We start from the raw sequence: 24,213 nt of genomic DNA, 5'->3' as shown, positions 1-24,213 counted from the left end.
TGGGCGACTGGGACACTGCCAACCGTCCCAATCACCTGGAAGAAAAAATGTTGGCTCGTTTACGGCTTAATGCCACCATATTAACGCATATGAAACCTTATAAGGAAAGACGATTCCCACCTCACTGTGACATCTGTGATGCGGTGTTATCTATCAGTCACATCATCCTGCACTGTCGGCGATTTATTCATGAACGTGCGTCACTTATAAATTACTGTGGCGCAGCAGATGTCCCCTTCACCCTTTCCACCATCCTGGGTGATGGGCACATTGTTATGATTGAGAAATTGATGGCCTTCTTGAGAGAGACCGGACTGATCAGAGTGATGTGACTTTTTTACTGTGTGGTTTTGGTTTTTATTGACTGTAAATATGTGTGTACTGTACTATTAATTAGGGTTGACAGTTCACATATTTGAAATAGTTCCTACTCCCACTGATCTATTTCTAATATAGATGTCCCCTACATTAAACCCTGTTCCTTGTCTGACAGTCACCAGCTGATGAGTGCAAGTGTGCAATATAGAAAGATATTGGGCATTTGTAGTCGATGGTGATCTGTTGGGCGAGGTCCTTCACTTATTGCCCATACTGTTTAAATACATTTTACCGTCTTGTTTAAGTTGTCCTAATTAGGCCGACTGCTGACGTGTATGGAAATGTTCCTGACTCGTCTGGTTCTCTTTCATATATTGATGTCCCCTGTATTAGATTGTGCCTCGACTGACAGTCGCCAGGGGATGAGTGCAGGTATGTAATGTAGAAAGGCATTACATATCTGCAGTCGATGGTGTACTGTTGGTCGAGGTATTTTTACCATCAGCGTAGGTCTAGATATTTGTCTTTTTAAGATTTAGTATAGGTTAGCGAATTATCTGTTAGGTGATTAGTTTTAGGGTCTTTAGATTATTATTTTTTTTTTTTGTTTATAACTAAAATAAGGTTAAAAATATATAAAAAATAAAATATATTATAAAATTAAAATACAAAAAAATAAATAATTAAAAATTATTATATATATATATATATATATTTGCCTTAATGACCAGGGGCTTCGGCCCCAATGGTCGATAGGCAAAAAAAAAAAAAAAAAAAAAATAACACCAGATCGCTATTCCTCTCCTCATCGTTGCAGAGGAGAATTATGGAGGGCCGTGGCTAGCATCCCAAGGATTCGAGCATTGTAGCCGCGGCCTAACCGTTAACACACTAAATCACCCCCCCCCCCTTTAGTTCATGGAATCAAAGTGAATATCGGCTGGTCCATTTGTCCATTTGACTGCGGTCCATGTGATTACTGATCCTATTGATTATTGTGTAGTGTTTATAAAAGATTCTTCAGTTGTGCAATTAGCCTTAGAGAATATTCTTTGGTGATAACCTTTAGGTTCCTTCCCGACGAGTCCGTCAGAGTCCACGGGACTATATCCATGCGTATTAGTATTCTTGGAATATTAATCTTGTGTGTAAAGACACAAAAGAGACAGGCCAGAGAAAGGGATGGGGGATGGAGTTATCCCCGTACCCTGAAGATTGGGTCTATGAATGTGCGTGGATGTAGTACGATTGAGGCTAAAAGGGAGGAGATTGGAAGAATGTTTGTGAGAAGAAAGTTGGATGTGTTAGCTTTGAGTGAAACGAAGATGAAAGGGAAGGGGGAATCTATGTTTGGAAGTGTGAATGGAAGATTGTCAGGTGTTGATAGAGGAAGGGCAAGAGAAGGTGTGGCCTTGTTAGTGAGTCCGGAAGTACAGCAGTGTGTGATTGAATGGAAGGAGGTGTCATCGAGACTGATGTGGGTGAAAGCGAAATTTGAACATGAGTTGTGGGTGTTTGTGAGTGCATATGGGCCTGGTAGTGAAAGGGATGAACAAGAGAGGGAGTCTTTCTGGAATGATGTTGATGAGTGTCTGCAGAGTTTTGGAGCGAATGTGAATGTGGTAATGATGGGAGATCTGAATGCTAGAGTGGGAAATGTAGCAGTTGAAGGCGTAGTTGGTATGCATGGTGTGCCTGGAAGAAATGAAAATGGGGAACGAATGATAGCGATGTGTGTTGAGCGAGAGATGGTGATTGGGAATACGCTGTTTGAGAAGAAAGATATTTATAAGTATACATGGGTGAGACAGGAGGGTGGAAGGGTTGTTGATAGAGCTTTGATGGACTATGTGGTTGTGTCTAGGAATGTAATAGGAAGATTGTTGGATGTGAGAGTTCTAAGAGGGGAGGGTGGAGGTATGTCTGACCACTACCTGGTGGAGGGAAAGTTAAGAGTAGGTAAGAGATGGGTGAGAGCTAGAAGGGTTAGGTGTGGCAGGGAGGTTTTGAAAGTGAGTCAGTTGGATAAAAGAGAGAAAAAGATAGAGTATCAGGAGAAATTGAAAGATGAGTGGAGCGCAGTGAAAGATCGGAAATGGCAGCGTGGAGGAGGAATGGCAGTTGTTTAAGAGTGCTGTGGTGGGGCATGCAGAAGAGGTGTGTGGTGTGAGACGTGTGGGTGGTGGTGTAAGAAAAGGAAGTGAATGGTGGTGCAAGGAAGTAAGTATGGCTGTGGCCGAGAAGAGACGATGCATATGAAGTGTGGCTGCAGAGGAAGGATGAGATGTCATATGAAAGGTATAAGGAAAAGAGGAATAGAGCGAGAAGGGCTGTGCGTGATGCTAAAGTGACAGCAGATGAGAGGTGGGGTAGGCGGCTGACAGAGAATTTTCAACAGAATAAGAAAATGTTTTGGAAGGAGGTGAAAAGGGTGCGAAAGGGAGAGTCTGGGAAGGAAGAACGAGTAAAAGCAGAGGATGGAAGGATGTTAATTGAGATGGATGCAGTAAGGAAGAGATGGGCAGAGTATTTTGAAAGATTATTAAATGTAGAGGAGGAAAGGGTGGCTGAGATTGTGGCGGATGGAAGGGTGCAAGGAATAAATGTGTTGGGAGAGTTGAATGATTCTTTGATCACGAAGGAGGAAGTGGAGAAGGCAGTAAAGGAGATGAAAACAGGGAAAGCTGCAGGTATGGATGGGTGTGCTGTGGAATGCCTGAAGGGTGGTGGAGTGACTATTGTTGACTGGTTAGTAAGATTGTTGAATGTGTGCTTTGAGAAAGGTATGGTGCCAATTGACTGGGCAAGTGCTTGTGTGGTCCCGTTGTATAAAGGCAAGGGTGATAAGTATGAATGTACTAGCTTTAGGGGTATAAGTCTGTTGAGTGTTGTGGGTAAGGTGTATGGTAGAGTGTTAATTATGAGAGTTAGAGAGGGTACAGAGGGAGTGATTAGTGATGAGCAGTGTGGCTTTTGGAGAGGGAGGGGATGCGTTGATCAGGTGTTTGCTGTGAGACAAGTGTGTGAAAAGTATTTAGCGAAAGGCAAGGATGTGTTTTGGGCATTTATGGATTTAGAGAAAGCGTATGATAGAATTGATAGGGAGGCTTTGTGGACTGTTTTAAGATTGTATGGACTTGATGGTAGGTTACTAAAAGGGGTGAAAAGTTTTTATGTAAATAGTAGAGCATGTGTAAGAGTGGGAAATGCTGTGAGTGATTGGTTTCCCGTGAGAGTGGGGCTGCGACAGGGATGTGTGATGTCACCTTGGTTGTTTAATATTTACATGGATGGTGTTGTAAGGGAGGTGAATGCAAGAGTTTTAGGTGGTCTGAGTCTGGTAAATGTTGATGGTGGAGATTGGAATCTGAAGCAGCTGCTGTTTGCAGATGATACTGCACTGGTGACTGATTCAGAGGAGAGATTGAGACAGTTGGTAGAGGAGTTTGGAAGGGTGTGTGAAAGAAGGAATTTGAAAGTAAATGAGAATAAGAGTAAAGTGATGAAGTGTACGAGGTTGATAGATGGTAGGGGGATGAATATAGTTTTGAATGGTGAGTTGCTTGAGGAGGTAGATTGTTTTAAATATCTAGGGTCACATGTTGCTGTGGATGGAAGAATAGATGCAGAAGTGAAGTTTAGAATAAATGAAGTAGGAAAGGTGCTGGGAGGAATGAAAAAAGTGTTTAAATGTCGTTCGCTTAGAATGGATGTAAAGAGAAGGCTGTATGAGGGTGTTGTGGTACCGACTGCATTATATGGGGCTGAAACATGGAATATGGGTGTAGCAGAGAGGAAAAGTTTGAATGTAATGGAGATGAGGTGTCTGAGGAGTATGTGTGGAGTGACGCGTATGGATCGGGTGCGAAATGATGAAGTGCGAAGGAGAACTGGAGTTGTTCAGGAGATGGCTGGTAGAGTTGAGCAGAGGGTGTTGCGATGGTTTGGGCATATGGAGAGAATGGATAATGAGCGATTGGTGAAAAAGATAACTAGATCTGATGTGAGAGGTGTAAGGCTGAGAGGAAGACCACGAATAGGATGGATGGATAGTGTGAAGAGAGCGCTGGATGCGAGAGGGATGTCTGTCGAGCAAGGAAGAGTGGCTGTGCGTGACAGAAATAAATGGAGAGAAATTGTGAATAAATAAGTGATGACGCAGCCCTGAGGGGATATTCTCCCGCATTTGGTCTGATCAGCTAGTCAGGTCAGGTGCGGGTAAGGGGATGGGTATGTTATGATGTGGCAGGGGTAAACCAGCTCTGCTGTCGGGCCCTGCTGCGGATGTCACTGATTGCATTGCGCAGTTGACCCTTGTGCGGTGTGGTGCGTTGAGGATCTGTCCGTTCTCCCCTTTGGGGCTAAGATGTGAATGAATGTGTTTAAATGGATGAGTAAATGGAGAGTGTGTCGTCCTGTCTCGGCTACCTCCCTTTCCTTGGGGGAAGCAGCCTAGGTATATAGATAGATAGATAGTGTAAAGACTGGAGTTATACTGTAAATCCTTATTATTGAATATTAATTTAGTTCGTGAGATTCATATTTCTGAAAAGTGTAACAATATTCTTTGAATATTTAGTTTGAGAAAGATTCATATTTCTGTTGATATAGATCCTCATTATATTTTGTTTGGTATCATTCCCGATTTGAAGTGTAGTCTGTATCTCAGTTCTGAATACTTGGTGAATTTTAGGTTAAGTCATACCAAGTTTTGAATTTTGTTATCCTCCAAGGAGTGGTACAGTCGAGATTGAGTGGCCCGCAAGGTGTGCTAATATCTAACTACTCGCGCCCTCTCACAATAAGATCACACTGCCACACTTCCCATAAACCCTCTAAGATCACGCTACCTCATTTCTCATAAAGCCATATATTCTCAAATAAGATCACGTTACCCTATTCCTCATAATTTCTCTTATTCCCAGCATTCATACTGGTAGTGAATCCAAAAATTCCCGTTGATACACTCGTGGCAGTAGTAAAATTTCTTATATTACACTGATGACAGCAGTGGTGACGAAAACTTGCAATACACATCAGGTCACTGGGGTAGCTCAGGTCATAGGTGAGGGACAGGATGTAAGTGGGAGCGTTGTTCAGGTGATGGAGATTAACTCAGGTCCGGTAAAAAGCAGCCGTTCGGGCAGTGTGAAATATGACGAGTTAGTAAATATAATACACAGATGCCAAAATAGATATGTCCATTCAAAACCGCATAGAATGAATAATTCAGAACCAAGATGGCTAAACAACAGATTAAAAACTCTCATAGGCCACAGGAAGGGTATATATAGAATAATAAAAAGCGGAGAGGAACACTTACGTAACCAGTACGCGATTTTGAATAGGGATGTAAAGAGGGAGATACGGAAAGCAAAGCGAGGTTATGAATGTATGGTTGCTACCGAGTCGAAAGAAAATCCCAAGGGTTTTCGCTAAATGTACCGTACGAAAAGTAAAGATAGGATAGGACCTCTCAGAACAGAATCAGATGACATTACCAGTGAAGATAAAGAAATGTGCTCTATCCTAACTAATTATTTCGTATCAATATTTACCAAGGCAAATCTAGACTTGATCCTTGAAGCAGCAAATATTTACGATGATAACGCAGACAATATTCTTAGTAAAGTGACCATTAGTAAGGAGTATGTATTGAAAGAAATTAATAAGTTAAAACCTCAGAAATCGCCAGATACGGACGATATGGATGCAAAAATTTTTAAAGAAACCAAAGCAGAGTTTGGTCAGCCACCTTTAACGTTATTTAATGATTCTTAAAATGCAGGAGAAGTTCCAGAGGTGTGGAAGACTGCAAACGTAGTGCGCTTTTTTTTTTAAATGGATGACAAAGTATCTGCGTTGAATCATCAGGAAAAATACTAAAATTAATTTTGGCAATTGAAATAAGGGGAAACTCAGAAAGATTTAGTCTTGTAAATGAAAGTCAGCACGGATTCAGGCAAGGGCGGTCCTGCCTCACAAACCTGTCATTCTTCTCGGAAGTCTATGAGGCAGTAGATAGAGATAAAGCTTACGATATTATTTATTTGGAATTAGTAAAGCTTTTGATAAGGTCCCACATGAATGGATAGTTAGAAAGGTTCGAACCCACAGTATAGACGGCGATATCTGAAAATGGATAAAATCTTGGCTGAAGGGATGTAAGCAGAGAGTAGTAATAAATGAACCTAAGTCAGATTTGGGATTAATAAATAACGGTTTACCATAGGGATCAGTACTCGGTTACTTATATATATATATATATATATATATATATATATATATATATATATATATATACTGCTCCCTTAACAGAGACACCCGCATATGTTAAAAATCCACAGATATCTGCTGCCCCCTCAAAAACACCCCTTGACCCCACCTTAAACCTTTGGCTGCAGCGGCTGTGATGACAACTTACTGACTGTGCTCATTGCAGAGAAAGAGGAAAAAATATTGTGTGTTTTCTGCTCGTATTTTAACCCACTTATCGTTAATCTTGAGAGCTAAAATTTTGTCAGACAAACATCAATCTTTCTACTATCGTTTGCAACAAACTGCATGTCCGTAGGCACTCCAAGCACGGAGAACGATTTGAGAGATTACAAGTCGTGTTTTGACTCTAATGCAGGGAGGTGGAAATCTCCACCAAACCACAAAATTTTGTCCATACAAAATAGAGTTACAGCCACATTACCTCATCCCAGTAACTGCAGTAATAATAAAAATAGAACACTTCTAGCCAGTGTCCTAAGATTTTGTTACGATATTACAGTGTTTAGACTTTTGCAAAACAGTAACAATGTGAGAAAAATCATTACAAACTTTATCAAACTTCATGAATGACTTTTATTACCACTTACTTTTATAAAGCTTATTTATATAATGTCATGAGTCATTTCATAGCATTGATGCACAGTTTGCAACTGCAAAAATGTTCGCTAGCAAATGCGTTTAGCATCATGACTTCTCTGATCATCGCAAAAATATCACCAAATCACTTGTATTTTATCACAGTAATTCACAATATAATATAATATAACACTTTCAGTCACTCTCGTATGATGTCAGTGCGATTTGGGTGTGTATTGCTTCGTATTATTTACGAGAGAGATGGAGGGGGGGAGGGTAGTATACCGGTTTAGACCAGCTCATCGGGTAAGAGAGAGGAGGCGGGGGGCAGGTCAGCAAACCAGCCGTGATTTCGCGAGAATTAAAAGTCAACCGAAGTTTACTTCTGTTGACTTTTTACGTCATAATGTTGACTTCGGCGCCATTTTCTTGTCCAGGCGAGGACAAAATCCAACATTGTGACGTCATCAAATTCCAACCGGGACCCTTCAAGTTGACTTCGACTCAACAATGGTTGGGAGCAGTGTTGCCCCCTTCCAACCTCTCGCTGTTGGATCGCAAACGTAAACACAGCTCAACTGATTCTCAGTACTTCTCCACATTCTTCCCACTTTTCCTCATATTTAAGGGAGATTCAAATCTGTCCATAGCACAAAATCGTTACTTTGTTTGCTATCCTTTGAGTCCAGGACTGCTAAACCTTTTCGCAGAAGGACAGAAATTTGCACTAAGCAAGAACTGCCCGCCTCATTGCAATGCCAACTATTTATGGCGAGATACAGAGTGATCTGTATCTCACGTCCTTTTGCAAGGTTAGCCTGTTAAGTCACGGCGGTTCACTACTCGTACATCAAGAAGAGTCTTTGACAGTGAGATTAAGGGTAATGCTGGAAGAGGTAGCTCATATGTGGCACTGAAAAAGGGAATCCAACAGAAATTTGAGAGAGAGAGAGAGAGAGAGAGAGAGAGGTGTCAGCGAGGAGAGGTATAGAACAGTACAGTACACGAAGACACACTAGCGATGAACCAGTTGTCTAATGGCCATCTCCTGTTGAGGGTTCCCAGGAAGCAGCAAGGCTTTGGTGATGATGATAAGATTGATGGTGATGATGATGATGATGATAAGATTAATGGTGATGATGATGATGATGATGATGCTATGTTAAGATGGCACTCTCAGCAGGTAAAAACTTTGCTTTTAACTTATTTTATAAGTTTGGCCGACAAAATTTATTTCATCCCCATGCCGACAAAGTTTATTCCGTCCCAGTACCAGACGGTTATTGCCTGAACATTTTTCATCGGTTATACCACACGTTGCTGCATTTTTTTTTTTTTTTGCGTTTCCCTACCATATATGTGTGTTTACATTTACGTAATGGTAAAAATAAAATAACCTAACACTGATTAATTTTGTATGATCTGGTTTCAAATTAGAGAAACAGTTTAGCGTTAGCTAGAGCAGAATATCGGAGTTCTCCCGCCCACGATAGGACTGTCGGTACCAGCATCAACACTATTCGTTAGCCTTCCATGAACATCCTCTTAGCGAAAGTCGTCTGGCACTTGGTAGAATAGAATAGAAGAGTTGCCCAGACGGTTTAAGGTTTAAAACATCCAAGGTCCTGTAATTCATTCTCAGCTGAATCATGCATCATCTTCCATAAGCTGGAAGAGAATACATGTACTATACTTATTCTTATCCAGGCATGACTTGTAGTAAGGATATTAACGCTCAGACACCTATGATTCACTCTCACCTGGAAACTACCCTCTAGTCCAATTGGAGAAGGATACTAGAGATATCCCGATGACGAGATGGTTAAATATTGCGTTTTAGTTGCAACGATCCGTGGTCATTTACAGTGTTTTTGCGACTTTGACCCATACTTATTAGCTATCAGATAGGCCTCCACTAGTCACTCAGCAAACCCTTTAGTTACACTCTAGGCACGATAACCAAGTGCTGGCCAGGGACGCCTTCACGTGATGGTACTGACGTAACTGGGTGGCTCCTCTGCATGGCTATACAAACTCTCCTCAACTCCCTCTCTATCCCCCGAAACTAGGATGATGGACTGCAGGAGGAGGGCTGTTTTAGCCTTCAGTCCACTGCGTTCACATTCAGATGAGCCTGGGGTTACAGTTACTACTAATACTACCATTACTACTGCTACTACTACTACTACTACTACTGCTGCTGCTGCTGCTGCTGCTGCTGCTGCTGTTGCTGCTGCTACTGCGATTACAACCTACACGACAGTCATTACAGCTGACCTATGCACAACTCACCCACCTAATCCATCACATCCTACCTTAGTCAGCCTATCATGTCACTCTAGTCACTACATCATGTCAAATACACTAACCTCTTTAACTAAAACTAACAAATCTCTCAGCTTAAATTCACTTGCACCTTTAACTCAAACCCACTCTTCCCCCTCAACTCACCCCACTCATTATTCAGCTCACCCCATTCATCTCTTTCAACTCAATGCACAGGGCACCCTCAACTCACTTTACTTCTTCAACCCACCCAACTTACGGTACTTCTTCAACGTAATGTAGTCCAAACACAGGCCACTCGCCCCATCAACTCAGTCTACTAGCTCCTTTGATTAACATACCCCACTCACTCTCTCAATACAGCCCACTCATCCCTTTAACTCACCCCATTCACTCCTTCACTTCACCACATTCATCCCTTTAATACACCTCACTCACCCCTTCAATATCCCCCACTCAGTCACTCATTTCACCCCACTCACCTCTTCATTTTTTTTTTTTTTGTATGCAAGGAAGAAGGAACCAAAGGACAGGAGCCAGCAAACCATTCCTTCCAAGAAAAAAACAAATACAACAGAGAGCCAAATTCACGCACTCCTTCACTTCACCCCTTTCTCCACATCAGTACACTTCACTCACCACTTCAGTACACCCCACTCCCCCTTTCAATACACCCCAGCGATTCCTTCACTACACCCCATTCACCCTTTCAGCTCATCCATTCACCTGCTTAATGAACCTCACTCACCACTTCATCCCACTCACACCCTCAACTCACCCCACTCACTCCAACACACCTCTCTCACCCTTTTAACATACACCAAACTCTCATTCCACTAATCCCACTCATCTTTTCAGCACACCACTCACCCCTTGAATACACCTCATTTACCCTTTCAGCTGTTCCCACTCATCCGTTCAACAGACCGCACTCACCCTTTCAGCACACCCGTCTCCTTCAACTCACACTACTCCTTCCTTCAACTCAACCCACTCCTTCCTTCAATCCACTCCTTCCTTCAACTCATCCTGCTCCTTCCTTCAACTCACTCTACTCCTTCCTTCAACTCACCCCACACCTTCCTTCAACTAATCCCACTCCTTCCATCAACTCACCCCTCTCCTTCCTTCAACTCACCCCTCTCCTTCCTTCAACTCACCCAGCTCCTTCCTTTAAATCACTCCACTCCTTCCTTCAGCTCACCCCGCTCGATCGGGCTTGTAGTTTCCTCATTTATCGATTATACAAAAACATTAAACACTTAGTTGAGTTAATTTTCAGGCACATTTGTTCAAATACCGCCGCCCATCATAACTTTGGTCATATACAAGCAGTCTGCCCTCCTCCCCCCCCCCCACCCTTCCCGTTGGTTTTGTGTGTGTGTGTGTGTGTGTGTGTGTGTGTGTGTGTGTGTGTGTGTGTGTGTGTGTGTGTGTGTGCGCGCGCCTAGCTTTCTCCCTTCATCAGATAATTTTGCATCCTTCTTTTCCCCTCCTGTTTTTGTATTCCTAAGTTTCCTCTCTCCTCTTCATCGCCTCCTCCTCTCGCTCCCCCCCTGCCTCCTCCCCTGGACCACGCCCCCTGTCCCTTTCCCATTACCCCATCACACTTTCCCCTCCCTCCCTCCCCTCCTTACCTCTGTTGCCGACCACACAATATATTTCTCCAGGGACGTGAAGCTGCCAAGGCGGCCATCTTCTCACCCCTCATTATTCGGTCAGGAAGGGTTTGTGGAGAAGAGGAGGGTTGAGAACAATGTGAGGGGAAAAATAAAGGTGAAAGACTATATCAGGGAGGGTGAAGATGAGAAGAAAGAAGGAAAATGTAAAGCGGACTGAGACAAAAAAATGAAAAGAAGATGAATGAAGCCACGAGAATGACGTATTGGGAGAAGAAAGACAGGAAGATCCAGAGCAATATAGAGTGAAAAAGGTGAAGGACTGTATCAGGGAGTGCGGAAGTGAGAAGGAGAGAAAAACTGAGAACCTGTGGACTATATGAGGGAGAGTAAACGTGACTAGGAGAAAGGGGAAAGTGAAAGCAAATGCTAAAATAATATATCAGGGAGAGTGTATGTGAGAAGAAGGTAGAAGAGAAAGGTGGAGAAAAAAAGTGAAAGAGAATAAGCGGAAGGGTGAATGTGTAAAGTAAATGAAGGAATGTGGAGAGATGTGAGAAAACATATGCTGAAGGATGGGTGTAAAGAGAAAGGAAGGAGAAACGTGGAGAGAAAGGTGAGGAGGCATACGCGGAAGGGTGAATGTGAGAAGCAGATACATGGAGAGAAAAGGCGAAATAAAATATGAGGGAGGAGAATGAGGAGACGGAGAGTAAGGTGGAAAAGAGACAGTGAAAGAGTATATAAGGAGAGATGGGTGTGATATGGAGAGCAACATCGAGAACAATGTGGAGAGAAGAAAGCTGTAGAGAATATGAGTGAGAAAGGTGTGTTCTGAGAAGGAGTGTAAGAACGAGGGCACCATGGAGTTGAGGGAGGGAGGCTAAGGGTGATCAGAAGGAAAAGGTGGAAACTAAAACCAGTGTGTAGGTGAAAATGAAGGAGAATATGAAAGACGGTGGGTGTATAAATGAGAAGGGGGAGACGGAGAACAAAGTGGATGGAAAAAAGGAAAAGAGTTCTTCATATGATAGAGAATAGGTATGTTGTGGGAAGACGGGATCGTTAATAAGTATCAGGATAAATTTATTTATTAATTTATTTTTAATTCAGGATACTCTTCAAAGTATGTGGTGTCGGCCAGTTCATGCATAGGGCGGGAGGTTGTGTGTGTGTGTGTGTGTGTGTGTGTGTGTGTGTGTGTGAAGAAAACCTGAGAGAGATCTGGAGTTTAATATGGAAGAAAGCAACTCTGAACCAAGGAAAGATGAAAGGAGGGCACTCTGATTGGAGCGAAATTGCAGACATTATGTGGAAAAGGGAGGGTAAGGAATGGTGAAGATTAAAGGGCAGGTTCCCATTGCTGCTCTTATGATGAATGGCGCAGGGGGAATGAGAAAAATATTGATTGTAGAGTCGAGAAAAGTATGTATTCGGAATATATATATATATATATATATATATATATATATCATCAGCTATTAGAAGTCCACTGCTGAACAGAGGCCTCCCCCAACCTTCTCCACGAATTCCTTGACTGAACCAGTCTCTACCAATCTGAATTCCATTCACTTTTTCCTCCAGTTCATATCTGCTCTTGCCCTGTTCCTCACAGCAACTCAAATTTCTCTCTCTACTGACATATCCCCAGTTTGTTTTCCTGGTTACCATCTCCTCACAAACTTCCATAACAAAGGTAGCACCTGTTGTTATATGAAATCTGAATTTGCATTTGACATTATTTTGAACTTCAGCTAATTTGGTTATTCAGTATATAAACTAAATTATCTAAATATTATCAAGTATGTCTGTGTGGTTTATTGTTCCCAGTGCATCTTCAGAACCGAGAGTATTTGACTTCATATCCACACAGTTGACTAACCTTAACCTTGCCCTTACCACTGAAATTACCGTTTTGGGTATTTCAAGGTACATACACGTAATGTAGGGTGGTTATCGTATTTAGTCAGGGTGAATGGAATTCACTAGAATGTGAGCTGTTTGCAGAATCGTTTATCACTCAATTGTTAAAACAACCAACCAGAATACCAGATGATCCTGACCATAACGCCCATCTCTTGGACCTGTTCCTGACAAATAATCCAGATCAATACAGGATAGAAGTACTTTCACCTCTTGGATCCTCCGACCACACTTTCATCAAAGCCTCATCAGTCAGTTACTCCAAACTTCCCCGTTCTGAACCAGTCAGGGTGACCAGATGGCACTTTGATAGTGCAGATTGGAATGGATTTAGAAATTATCTTGCCGATATTCCATGACAGTCTTTCTTCTCCAGTGACTCCCTTGCTATGGCTTATCATCTTTTGTTCCTCTGATTTCCTCATATCTTAGCAACATAAAGATAATAATAATTGATGTATATTCCAATTTCCACTCAAATAATCCCGGCATGCCACAAGGATCAGTTCTGGCTCCAACCCGATTCCTAATACATATTAATGATCTCTTTTATGTCACCCATAATCACATTCACTCATATGCAGATGACTCAACATTTCATAGTTCATTCACACGTAAACACCCATTCGCAAAGTTTAACCCACCCCATCCCGTCGACGTATGGGTACGTTGCAACGATTTGCATTTGCCAGTCCCGGCGACGTACCAGTACGTCGTGCAATTGCAAGGTCCCTAATTTGCACAATTTTCAATTTTCGCACGTGATTTTTCGTATGTATACACGGGACACCTTCCTCTATTCCTCTACAAGATGCCAAGCAGGGACAATGCCTTACACTGCATAACCTCCCCCCGCCCCCCCGCACGCCATTGTCTTGGCAAAGGACCTGTTACCAGTGACCTGCCTAGTAAAGATATTCAGGGCCAGAGTGATTCCCCAATCGATGACAATGTGGAGGACAATGTTTACATAGCATTAGAAGAAGAAACAGCCAGAAATAATGATCAGGTAATGTGGCAAAAAAAGGTCAGGTATGGTGATTAGTTAGTGAGTGAAACAATGCTTATAATGCCTTTATTACTGCTTGAAAACCAATATACTCACATACTACATATACAATCGTACCAAGTAAATAAATAAATACCGTTTATGAGTGGATAAAATAGTTACCCTCCCATAGAACTCGTTTTCTTTGGTGCCAGCATGTTAGAAAACTCACTCAGGTAAGGAGGAACTCCTACCTGGATTGGGCACTTTAAACCTCAGGTGAGCGATTTCTCTATGAATTTTCGATGTTTCTCACCAAAAGCGAAGGTTTTAGCCAAAAAAAAAAAAAATCGAAAATACCTCGGGACTGGGGGATGTCGGAGATGCGGAAAACCTCGGGACGTGACGGGTTAATGCCTTTAACTCACAACTAAGTACAGCAATCTCCATAGGTCAAGACTTATCTAAGATCACGGAAGGGGGACAAAATAACACTATTATTTAACGTCAGGAAAATCAAATAAATACAATTTACTAACAAACAGATATTGCCTGATTCCTATATTACCTTCAGTGCTACTAATATTACTTTTTCTAAAAATATTGAAATTCTCGGTGTTGCACTTAAGAGAGCCGGACATTTCATATTCGATCATTTGTTAAAACAGCTTCAGAGTAACTTAAATTATTGTAGGGAGTCTGTAACTTCTTCACTGATGAACAGTTAGCTATAACTTACAAGAGCCATATGCACTCTCAGCTGTAACACTGCTATCCCTTGTGAAATGAATGTGGAGAGGTTGCATTAAATTAACTGGATAAAATGCAAAACAAAACTATTAGAATTATTAATAACCCTACTATTACAAATGAACTACCTCACTTACAGGTAAGAAGTAATGTTGCTTCCATTGCATTATTTTACAGATACTTTTATGACAAATGCGCAGACGACCTTGCATCCACTGTGCCACCTCTCCACGCCTTCCCGCACACTACACGGGCATCTGGTGGCGCTGATGACTAGACTGTCATATTGCCATATTGCAGAACTTTTGCTTATCAGAATTCTTTTATTCCTCGAACTGCATCTCTTTGGAACTCGCTTCCCCAGAATGGTTTCCCCCCAAACCTCATCCTATGGCTGTTCAAGTCAATCTGTTAGATTATTTTTATTTATCTATTATTTTTTTTTTATGGAGGACACCTGTACTCAGGCGAATGGATTATTTTATGTATTCATTTGTTTTCCCTTCCTTCACTCTGTTATTGCAAAAGAAAGACGTAACAAATGAAAAGTTACGACCAATGTTCCTAACCTTTCAATCTGCTGATATAGCCTAATTTATATTTTGTTTTTGCTGTCTCCTGACGGTTTCATTCAACCACAGTAGAGATTTTTGGAACCTGAGGCTTATATACTGATAACCTTTATCATCGCCTTCGTTAGTAGACTTCCTAAGATGAGTAAACTGTTTGGTGGTAGTATAGATAAAATAAAAATATATCATCGGACAAGAGGAATCATGGTGATAGTCTTCACAGACATTTGGTTTTCAGTCATCAGTACCATTAGCATGAGTTGCACGTTTTATTGCAAAATTTATTATATATCGTATGCACCAGGCCACAAGACACTATGTGCCCTACTTCTGAGATATAGATAATTTAGTGTTAATTCTAAGGTTCATGTTATGTAGCTGTTCGATTAATTATTTCGTCACCGTAGCCTTCAACGAAAATTACAATATTACAAGTCGCTGGGAATCTGGAAAAAAAAAAAAAAAAAAACGGAGTAACAAGCTTGTTTTGCGCCATTTGTTGTTTATTGTTTATTATAAACACCGAGTCCCTCCACCGGACCAGTGCAAGATTACGAGTAACACCGGCAAGCGAAAAATGGCGAAAGAAAAATATAAGAAACAGCTAAAACCTGGCAGAAACAAGGCTAGAAACGAGAAAAATAGTACATAAGTCACGCAGTACTTAATGCTTTATGAAGACTCATGCTTAGCTGCCTATTCAGGCAAGATTTTCCTCAGCTGCACACTAACATTCATTAAGCACCTACTGATATGAAATGTCGAATAATACACTAACGAAACTATGTTGCATCAACTAGCGACATAAATATCCAGCAACTCAACCTGCATGGGCAACACTGGCTGTTCAGTATTTTATACAACAAGGACACTGCATCTGCACTTCGGCAATGAGTCATGTCATTCAGACCTGGGGGGCCACACATGTTGCAAACCAAGTCAGTCAAGAAGAGAAAGATAAGAAACTGCCGCCGAACCATAAATCGGGGCACAATGGTAAGATGAATGACTTTACATAAGTCAGTGAAACTCCCAGATCATTAAAAAATCTACTTGCGTTTTTGGTCATTAACAGCTTCTGCTGAGCATTACAGACAATCAACAAACACGAGTCTTGGGTAACTCCCAAGATCTCAAGGAAACTCTCCACCACCGGGGAGCATCCATCAACAGCCAACACAGGATGCTGGAGATGGGCCGTTCTGGAATAACCAACACCCTTAACTTTAACTGTCTTCACATCTAGCGTCATATCCTAAATACGACGCTATTGCTCGATGTGCTGTGTTCCTAAAACGCTTTTACACTGTCAGCCATGACAAACCTACTCACTGGGCTAACATTATGAGCCCATGAGGTTGGTATCATCAGCCCAGCTGAAAACAAATTTCTCTGCCACAATCAACATACCAAAAATAATGATTTTTTTGGCTATAGTTGAGAATATTAATATATTTGCACACACACACACACACACACACACACACACACACACACATATATATATATAATTCTGACAAAATCCTGCATCATCACCGAGCATACCTGAGGTTTTATTCTCTCGGGATTTATCATGGAATGATCATATTACCAGTCTTATAAACTCTGCTTTTAAGACTTTAGGTGGGCTAAGCCGAATCCATGCCTTCCTTACCCCTGCGCAGCTGTTGATTTAATGGGTTTTATATGGCCCTGTGTAGAGTACAACTTTCATGTATGGGGAGGCTCCCCACACACAGTTCTTCTCATGAAGGTGCAGTCAAAGGCTTTTCATCTAATTAACTCTCCTCCTCTTTACTGCTCCTTTCAACCTCTCTCCTCGCCGCACTGTCGCATTTTTATTTTTTTTCTATCGCAGCATCAATGATCACTGCTTCTCTGAACTTTTGATCTGCATCCCTCCACCACTATGCTGGGCACATAACACCCGTCAAGCGGCAAACTCAACCATTCTCTGTCCAACTGTAATGCATGAGTTAACTGATACTCCCATTCCTTCATATATGCAACTGGTCATCTCTTGATATGCTTTTCTTTGTATTTCATACTCCTACAACAAACAGTCCTTTATAAACCGCGTGTCCAGGCATCTCGAAGTGAACGGATCTTGAATTTGGATTTCTGTTGTTTTAATTTTTTCTTGTAAGGAACAATCTTGATGGTGGTAGGTGGGGGCGCTCACCATCCACTCACTCGATGTAGTGCTGCTTTAGGTGTCTGCCCTTTCCTCTCTTCCCTCCTTCCTGTTCTGTCTTTCTTTCCTTCATTCTTTCCTCTACCATCTACCTGTGGGTGACTCTTCACCGAGTGACAAGCCAAATTGTGTTCTGTACACCAGGAAACCATTTACTATGCTGGGTGGTAACCATACAACCAAATTATGGCGCCTGGTGGTTTAATGGTTAATTAAGGCGCTCCAATCGAACTGAGCCTGTGTAAGTTTATATCCAAGGGGTGGTTGGAGTTTATTGCTCTCGTAATGCCTCTCAGGGATGAGTGAGGCTGGTCACCCTCATCTTAAATGTCAGGACCAATTTGTCTAGCCCCGAGCTCCTACGCTCCTCATGGGGCAACATAGGATTGGATGATGGATGGATGGATGAACAATCCTGAGGGCTTCTGTCCTTTGGTTCTTTCTTCATTGCCTAAGAGAGAGAGAGAGAGAGAGAGAGAGAGAGAGAGAGAGAGAGAGAGAGAACAGGACATACTAGTCCTGACATAAGCCCAAGGCATCTCTTTCTGACAATTACTTCATCACCACCACTATAAGCCAACTTACTGCAACTTCAAGTCGACTCATGTAACTTTCTCAGTGTTTCTTACTCTGTGAGTTTGTTTACTAACTACATGTCAGTAAACACACACACACACACACACACACACACACACACACACACGACCTAACCTTTCAGTGCTGGTATTGGTCATGCCGCATTATCTACTGTAGGACGTGGATGATTTTTCGGATTATTTTTTCGCCACTTCCAATAGTCTGTACACTAGATGACAAGCCATGGTTTTCTGTAGCCCAGGCAATAATTTGCTAAGTTGGTAGCAACCATAATGTCAGATGGACGACTCATATTTTGGTGGTATAAGGTGTACCAACAGGATGTGGATGATAATGATTTTCATCCTAGTGGTGGCTGCATCTTTTGCTCACTTAATGCCACTACCGGGAAATGAACTAGTTATTCTTGCCTTAAAAGTTTGAAGTGAGCAGGTTATCTCCCGATTCCCACTCTCCTAATGACATTATACAGGGTTCAAAGAAGTAGCACTTTGAGGGTACAACACCCGTGCCGTACAGTCAGTATAAATGCCCCTTGATACGATCAGTCAGCATTTGTAGTGTTGCAGTATGGTAATAAAATACGCTGGGAAATAATCATGTAGGTCACGAAGAAGTGCTTTACATAGCTTCTGATCTGTGCATAAGGTGATCTGTTACCATGCCTGGAAACTGATGAGCACTGTGACTGGACATGTGAGGTCCTTCCTGATCATATGAAAGGGCCCTGAGGGCCAAAAACTCTTTCTGTTTTGTGTCGTAGAGCTTTGACTCATAAACTCAAAATTTAATAATTTCATTGTTTCCAGACTCTCAACCAATTGTCCTAGTCTGGCTGAAATCTGATAAATAGTCTTTAAGGTGACCTGCAACCTTGACCTTTGACCTACTGTTCTGAAACTAAAATATTTTCATCCTTGTCTGACGTTAAACTCATACACAAAACTTAATCTGAACCGAATCAGGTTAAAGGGCAGAAACTTTGTTCAGTCCAATTGTACTCAAAACTGAAATACTTGATTCTTTCCTGTCTTTCAACCCTTCAACCAAGTATGATCAATATACTGTTTGAGTCAGAAGCGTCTGAACTGACGTTGCAGTTTACTTATGACCGATGTCATATTGTTGCCCAGAATAAATTACCTTTTCCTCTGCTGGTCCTCGATCATTACATTAAATACAGGGCACTTCCAACCAGTAACTTTCCACTGTGTTGACAACAGACAAAAACAAATAGGGCAGACTTGCTTTATACCATGAGGTGTTTAAAGACCTCTTAGAGTGAGCCTCGTAACCACCTTGCCACTGAGAGCCGAAAAGATGTGCAACCACCTCATGGAGTGGCGCTTCCTTTCAAATTCATATACCCCTGCCCATTACAGGAAGGCAGCAGTGAATTTAAAGTAAAGTGGATACGATGTTTTAAATAAATAAATAAATAAATAAATAATGGGCCAAACACAGAACTCTTTCATAGTTTTGCGCGGAAGTGTAATGTTGGATAATGTGATATAATCCCTAGTTCTGAAATTGGTTGCAACTTCTTCCTCCATCTGCCATTTTTATTACAGTATCGCCCTACTTTAGCTAAGCCAGGTGACAGAGTTTTTGTCGGTGTGTGTGTGTGTGTGTGTGTGTGTGTGTGTGTGTGTGTGTGTGTGTGTGTGTGTGTGTGTGTGTGTTTCTTTTGCCAAAATATCTCGAAAAGTTGAAGACGAATTTTCATCAAAACTTCAGGAAAGAGCAACTACGCGGGTGTGCAGAAGCCCATTACTGTTGGTGAAGATTTGATCAAAGACGACGGAATGCCAGCCACCATGTTTTTTTTTTTTTTTTTTTTTTTTTTAATATAGATTGGGTTTATATTTTTGAAAGGTGGTGACTGAATTACAAAGAGTTCAGTGAATTTTTATCGCCTTCCTTTAGCAAGGTGAGGCGATACAGTTTTTGCCTGTATGAGCGTGTGTGTGTGTGTGTGTGTGTGTGTGTGTGTGTGTGTGTGTGTGTGTGTTGCCAAAATATCTCGTCTTCAAATTTAGTATGTACTGTAGGTAGCTCATACCTCAGCCAACAGCATATTCTGGTGGCCAATTAGCATTCGTCCCCCGAATGCCTTTGTTTCATTAAGCTTCGCCATGTAAATGGCGAAGCTTATTGTTTTTTTTTTTAATTATTATTACTTTTCTTTACACTTTTCTTCTTAGATCTTGATGATATTATACAGGACGGTACTCTAAGGTAACCTAAGTACTCGTGCTAAATGTAAATGACCTTGACCTAATTATGAAGGTCATATAATCATTTCTGGTGCAATAATTGCATATTTGAAACTGAAGTATCTCAGAAGCTAATTGAGATACAACTGTTTGGTGGAAAATTCTCCAACATGAAAGTTTACTGAGAATTTTGGCTGAATATTATGGCATTTAGCGTAGTGGAAGGCACCGAATTCAGATCTGCTCAGTGTTTTCTTAGTCGCACGTTTTAGAGAACCCACCCCCCAAAAAATGTAAAGCTGCAACTTGACAGATAAATAGCTGTGGCCCCTTTCATATGAAAGGAATATGGTTTCAGTTATGCATACAGTTAACCAGTTATTGAGACTAATGTAAAATGCACTCATGCGTTCTTCCACATCTTTGTCTTCAGATCTTATTGATAATACTCCTGAAGCTACATTAGGTTAATCTTAGTACATGTTCCAAATATAAATGACCTTGAACTACGTTTAAAGGTCTCAGACGTGTTTATGATGCAAAAATTTCTTACCTTATATACCATAAATAGTTGTGGCGAAGCTTCCTTATTGTAGTTACTCAGGAAGTGAATGGGTAACTAGTTTACATTGTGTTTCTGTTTTCGGTTTCATTCCAAATAGGTCTCCGTACACACTCTCTCTCTCTCTCTCTCTCTCTCTCTCTCTCTCTCTCCCTGTGGTGTAGGCCTCATTATGGCTAAAATGGCGACCAGGAAACCCTCGTAAACACAAAATACTGACAACACCGCATTAACCTTAGAGCATGCACTGATATTTACCAAGGATCTTAACCAATTCACAGTTAAATGAGCCTCTTTATGAATTATCTTTATCATGCATCATAATAGTTTCTTTTTTTTTTCGGCTTCATATTTGCTCCAGTTTCATGGGTTAAGTATGGCAGCTGTATGAGTGAAGGCTATAATACGGTCATGCAGTCTTATACAGAATTTAAGCTTAATATAGTTCGTAAATATGAAACATGCCTGGCCCCAGGAGAGCTTTCAGACAAAATGAAAGCACTGAAACCTGCTCCCTACTTTTGCATGAAATTGAGATGCAGGATGGTAGCTTGCAATAAAGATGGTTGTACAGGATGGTAGCTTGCAATAAAGATGGTTGTACAGGATGGTAGCTTGCAATAAAGATGGTTGTACAGGATGGTAGCTTGCAATAAAGATGGTTGTACAGGATGGTGGCTTGCAATAAAGATGGTTGTACAGGATGGTGGCTTGCAATAAAGATGGTTGTACAGGATGGTGGCTTGCAATAAAGATGGTTGTACAGGATGGTGGCTCGCAATAAAGATGGTTGTACAGGATGGTAACTTGCAATAAAGATGGTTGTACAGGATGGTGGCTTGCAATAAAGATGGTTGTACAGGATGGTGGCTTGCAATAAGAATGGTTGTACAGGATGGTGGCTTGCAATAATGAGGGTTGTACAGGATGGTGGCTTGCAATAAGGATGGTTGTACAGGATGGTGGTTTGCAATAAGAATAGTTGTACAGGAAGGTGGCTTGCAATAACGCTGGTTGTACAGGATGGTGGCTTGCTTTAAGGATGGTTGCACAGGATGGCAACTTGCAAATAAGGTTGGTTGTACAGGATAGTGGCTTGCAGTAAGACAGTTGTACACGGTGGCGCCTTGCAATAAGTATGCAATTAAGACGGTTGTCCAAGATGATGGCTTGCAATAAAAATGGTTGTAAAGGACGGTGATTCGTTGCAATAACTTTGGCAGAAGAGGCAAGAATGGTAATACAAACTGGTATCTCGCCATAAGCATGGAAATATTCTATAGTGGCACTTTGTAAGGACAGTGATGGAAAATGGTAAGGATGATAGTACAGAACGGCGAGTAGCTGTAAAGATGGTAGTTAAGAATGGTGCGTACTTGTAAAGATGGTAGTGAAGAACGGTGAGCAGATTGTGCAGAAGTAATCTGGTACGGAGGAAATACCTGGTATATGCAGAAATAAACTGGTATGTAAAAACAACAAAGAAGCTTCGAAACAGACACGACATATAAGGCCTGGGAGCTCCTAAACAGAAAAAAAAAAAAAAAAAAAAAGGAAATGAACTGATTTGGAAGAGAAATTCTATCGACAAGGAAGAGGTTGCCTTGGGAGCTCCTAAACAGGCAGGCCATATAAATCACTGATATGGGAGAGGTTGCCTTGATGCTCATGAACATACAAAACATAAAGGTATTAGATTGGGTGAGAGGGAAGGACAGGAAAGAGCTTACCGGTAATTCATTTATATCTGTAACGTCTCGGACTTAGCACTTCTGTACAGTCTGCCTCTGATGACGGGCTCTGAGTAGTACAAAACATTAGTGAATGAAGAAATTAAGTTTTCTTGTTTCCCCGTAGCACCAATTCCAACCCATCCTTGAAACTGAACCAGTTACATGAAGAAATTCTGCTGACGAACAAGAGGTTGCCTGGGAGCCTTTGAAACAAGTAATATTCAAATACACTTGTATGGTTGAGGTATTAGTGTTCTCTTTGGCAGAAAATACATCCCTAAGGAGACAATACATATAAGGAAAGTCACTGGTATGGAAGATGTTTCCCGGGAGCTTTCTAAACTGGGGAGAAATCAGGTCTGGGCGTGAGTGAATGGAACCTACAGCTTTACCTGCTGGGGTGCGAGCCAAATTCCACCCTCCCCGATACTCCCTTCTCAGGTCCTGGGGTTACAAGGGCAGACTGAGTACTTTAACCCTTCCACTGTCAACAATATATATATATATATATATATATATATATATATATATATATATATATATATATATATATATATATATATATATAGGTCTGGAGCCTCTGTGGTACGGTGGTAAAGTGCGCGTTTTCGTACTCTGAAGAACGAGGGATCGCGTCCCGCCAGTGTAATAAACTTTGGGAGCGTTCTTCTTGCCACGTACTGCATTGGCGGACATCAGGGGTGCTGTGGTTGAACCAGTGTCGCTTACTATTAAGTATGCTTGCACCCAGTCAGCTTGAGCGGGCCGATTATACTTGATTCAAAGACTACACCCACATCCAAAGCCACTCCAACACTACAATACACTTACAAGCACTTCCCACCCTACATACAATCTCTACTAGACAGCCTAAGCCACTTGGTAGAGATACATTGGCTGTATCGTCCCAAGCTTCGGTTAGGATAAGCCGGTCCTGCAGTGGACACTCAAACAGCTGATGAGATGAGATGAGATATATAGGTCTGGGCATAGATATGGTACTGGCAATAGGAATTGGGTAAATGATGCGGGATGGACCTTCATAAAGCTGACATAGCCGTCCCCGCAACACACGAAAATGGCCTAGCTGGACGGATGAAGAGGGTTATACATTTACCACCATGTAAGTGCTAATGAATATCACTTTGATCTGTTCAACTCATTCATGCTTGGTCTTCTGCGATAACGTTCCCAGAGTGTTGGAACATGTACTGAATATTGTGTAAAGAATCTAAACATAGAAGATAACGTAGTGCCTAGGCTTAATAAAATCGTTTGGCGGGCAAAATAATTCACCCTCCCCACCGTAACTCCTCTGATTCTTGGATAATATGAGAGGCAGGAGTAGTAGTAGTAGTAGTAGTAGTAATAGTAGTAGTAGTAGTAGCAACCCCAGGCTTATCTGAATAGGAACACAGTGGACTGCAGGCTGAAGTTGCCCCTCTTCTCCAGTCCACCATACTCCTTTCAGGGGGATAGAAAGGGAGTTGAGGGACGTTTGTACAATCGAACAGCTCCACCGCCCAGTTTTATAGGTGACACCACATGAAGGCGTTCCTCTCCAGCATCAAGAAACAGGACAGAGATTGAAATTAGGTTT

This window comes from Coenobita brevimanus, chromosome 79 (assembly GCF_032717465.1).
Source record: "Coenobita brevimanus isolate Jiangsu-jjx chromosome 79, ASM3271746v2, whole genome shotgun sequence".
NCBI classification, from domain to species: domain Eukaryota; kingdom Metazoa; phylum Arthropoda; class Malacostraca; order Decapoda; family Coenobitidae; genus Coenobita; species Coenobita brevimanus.
Note: the sequence above shows the minus strand (reverse complement) of the source record.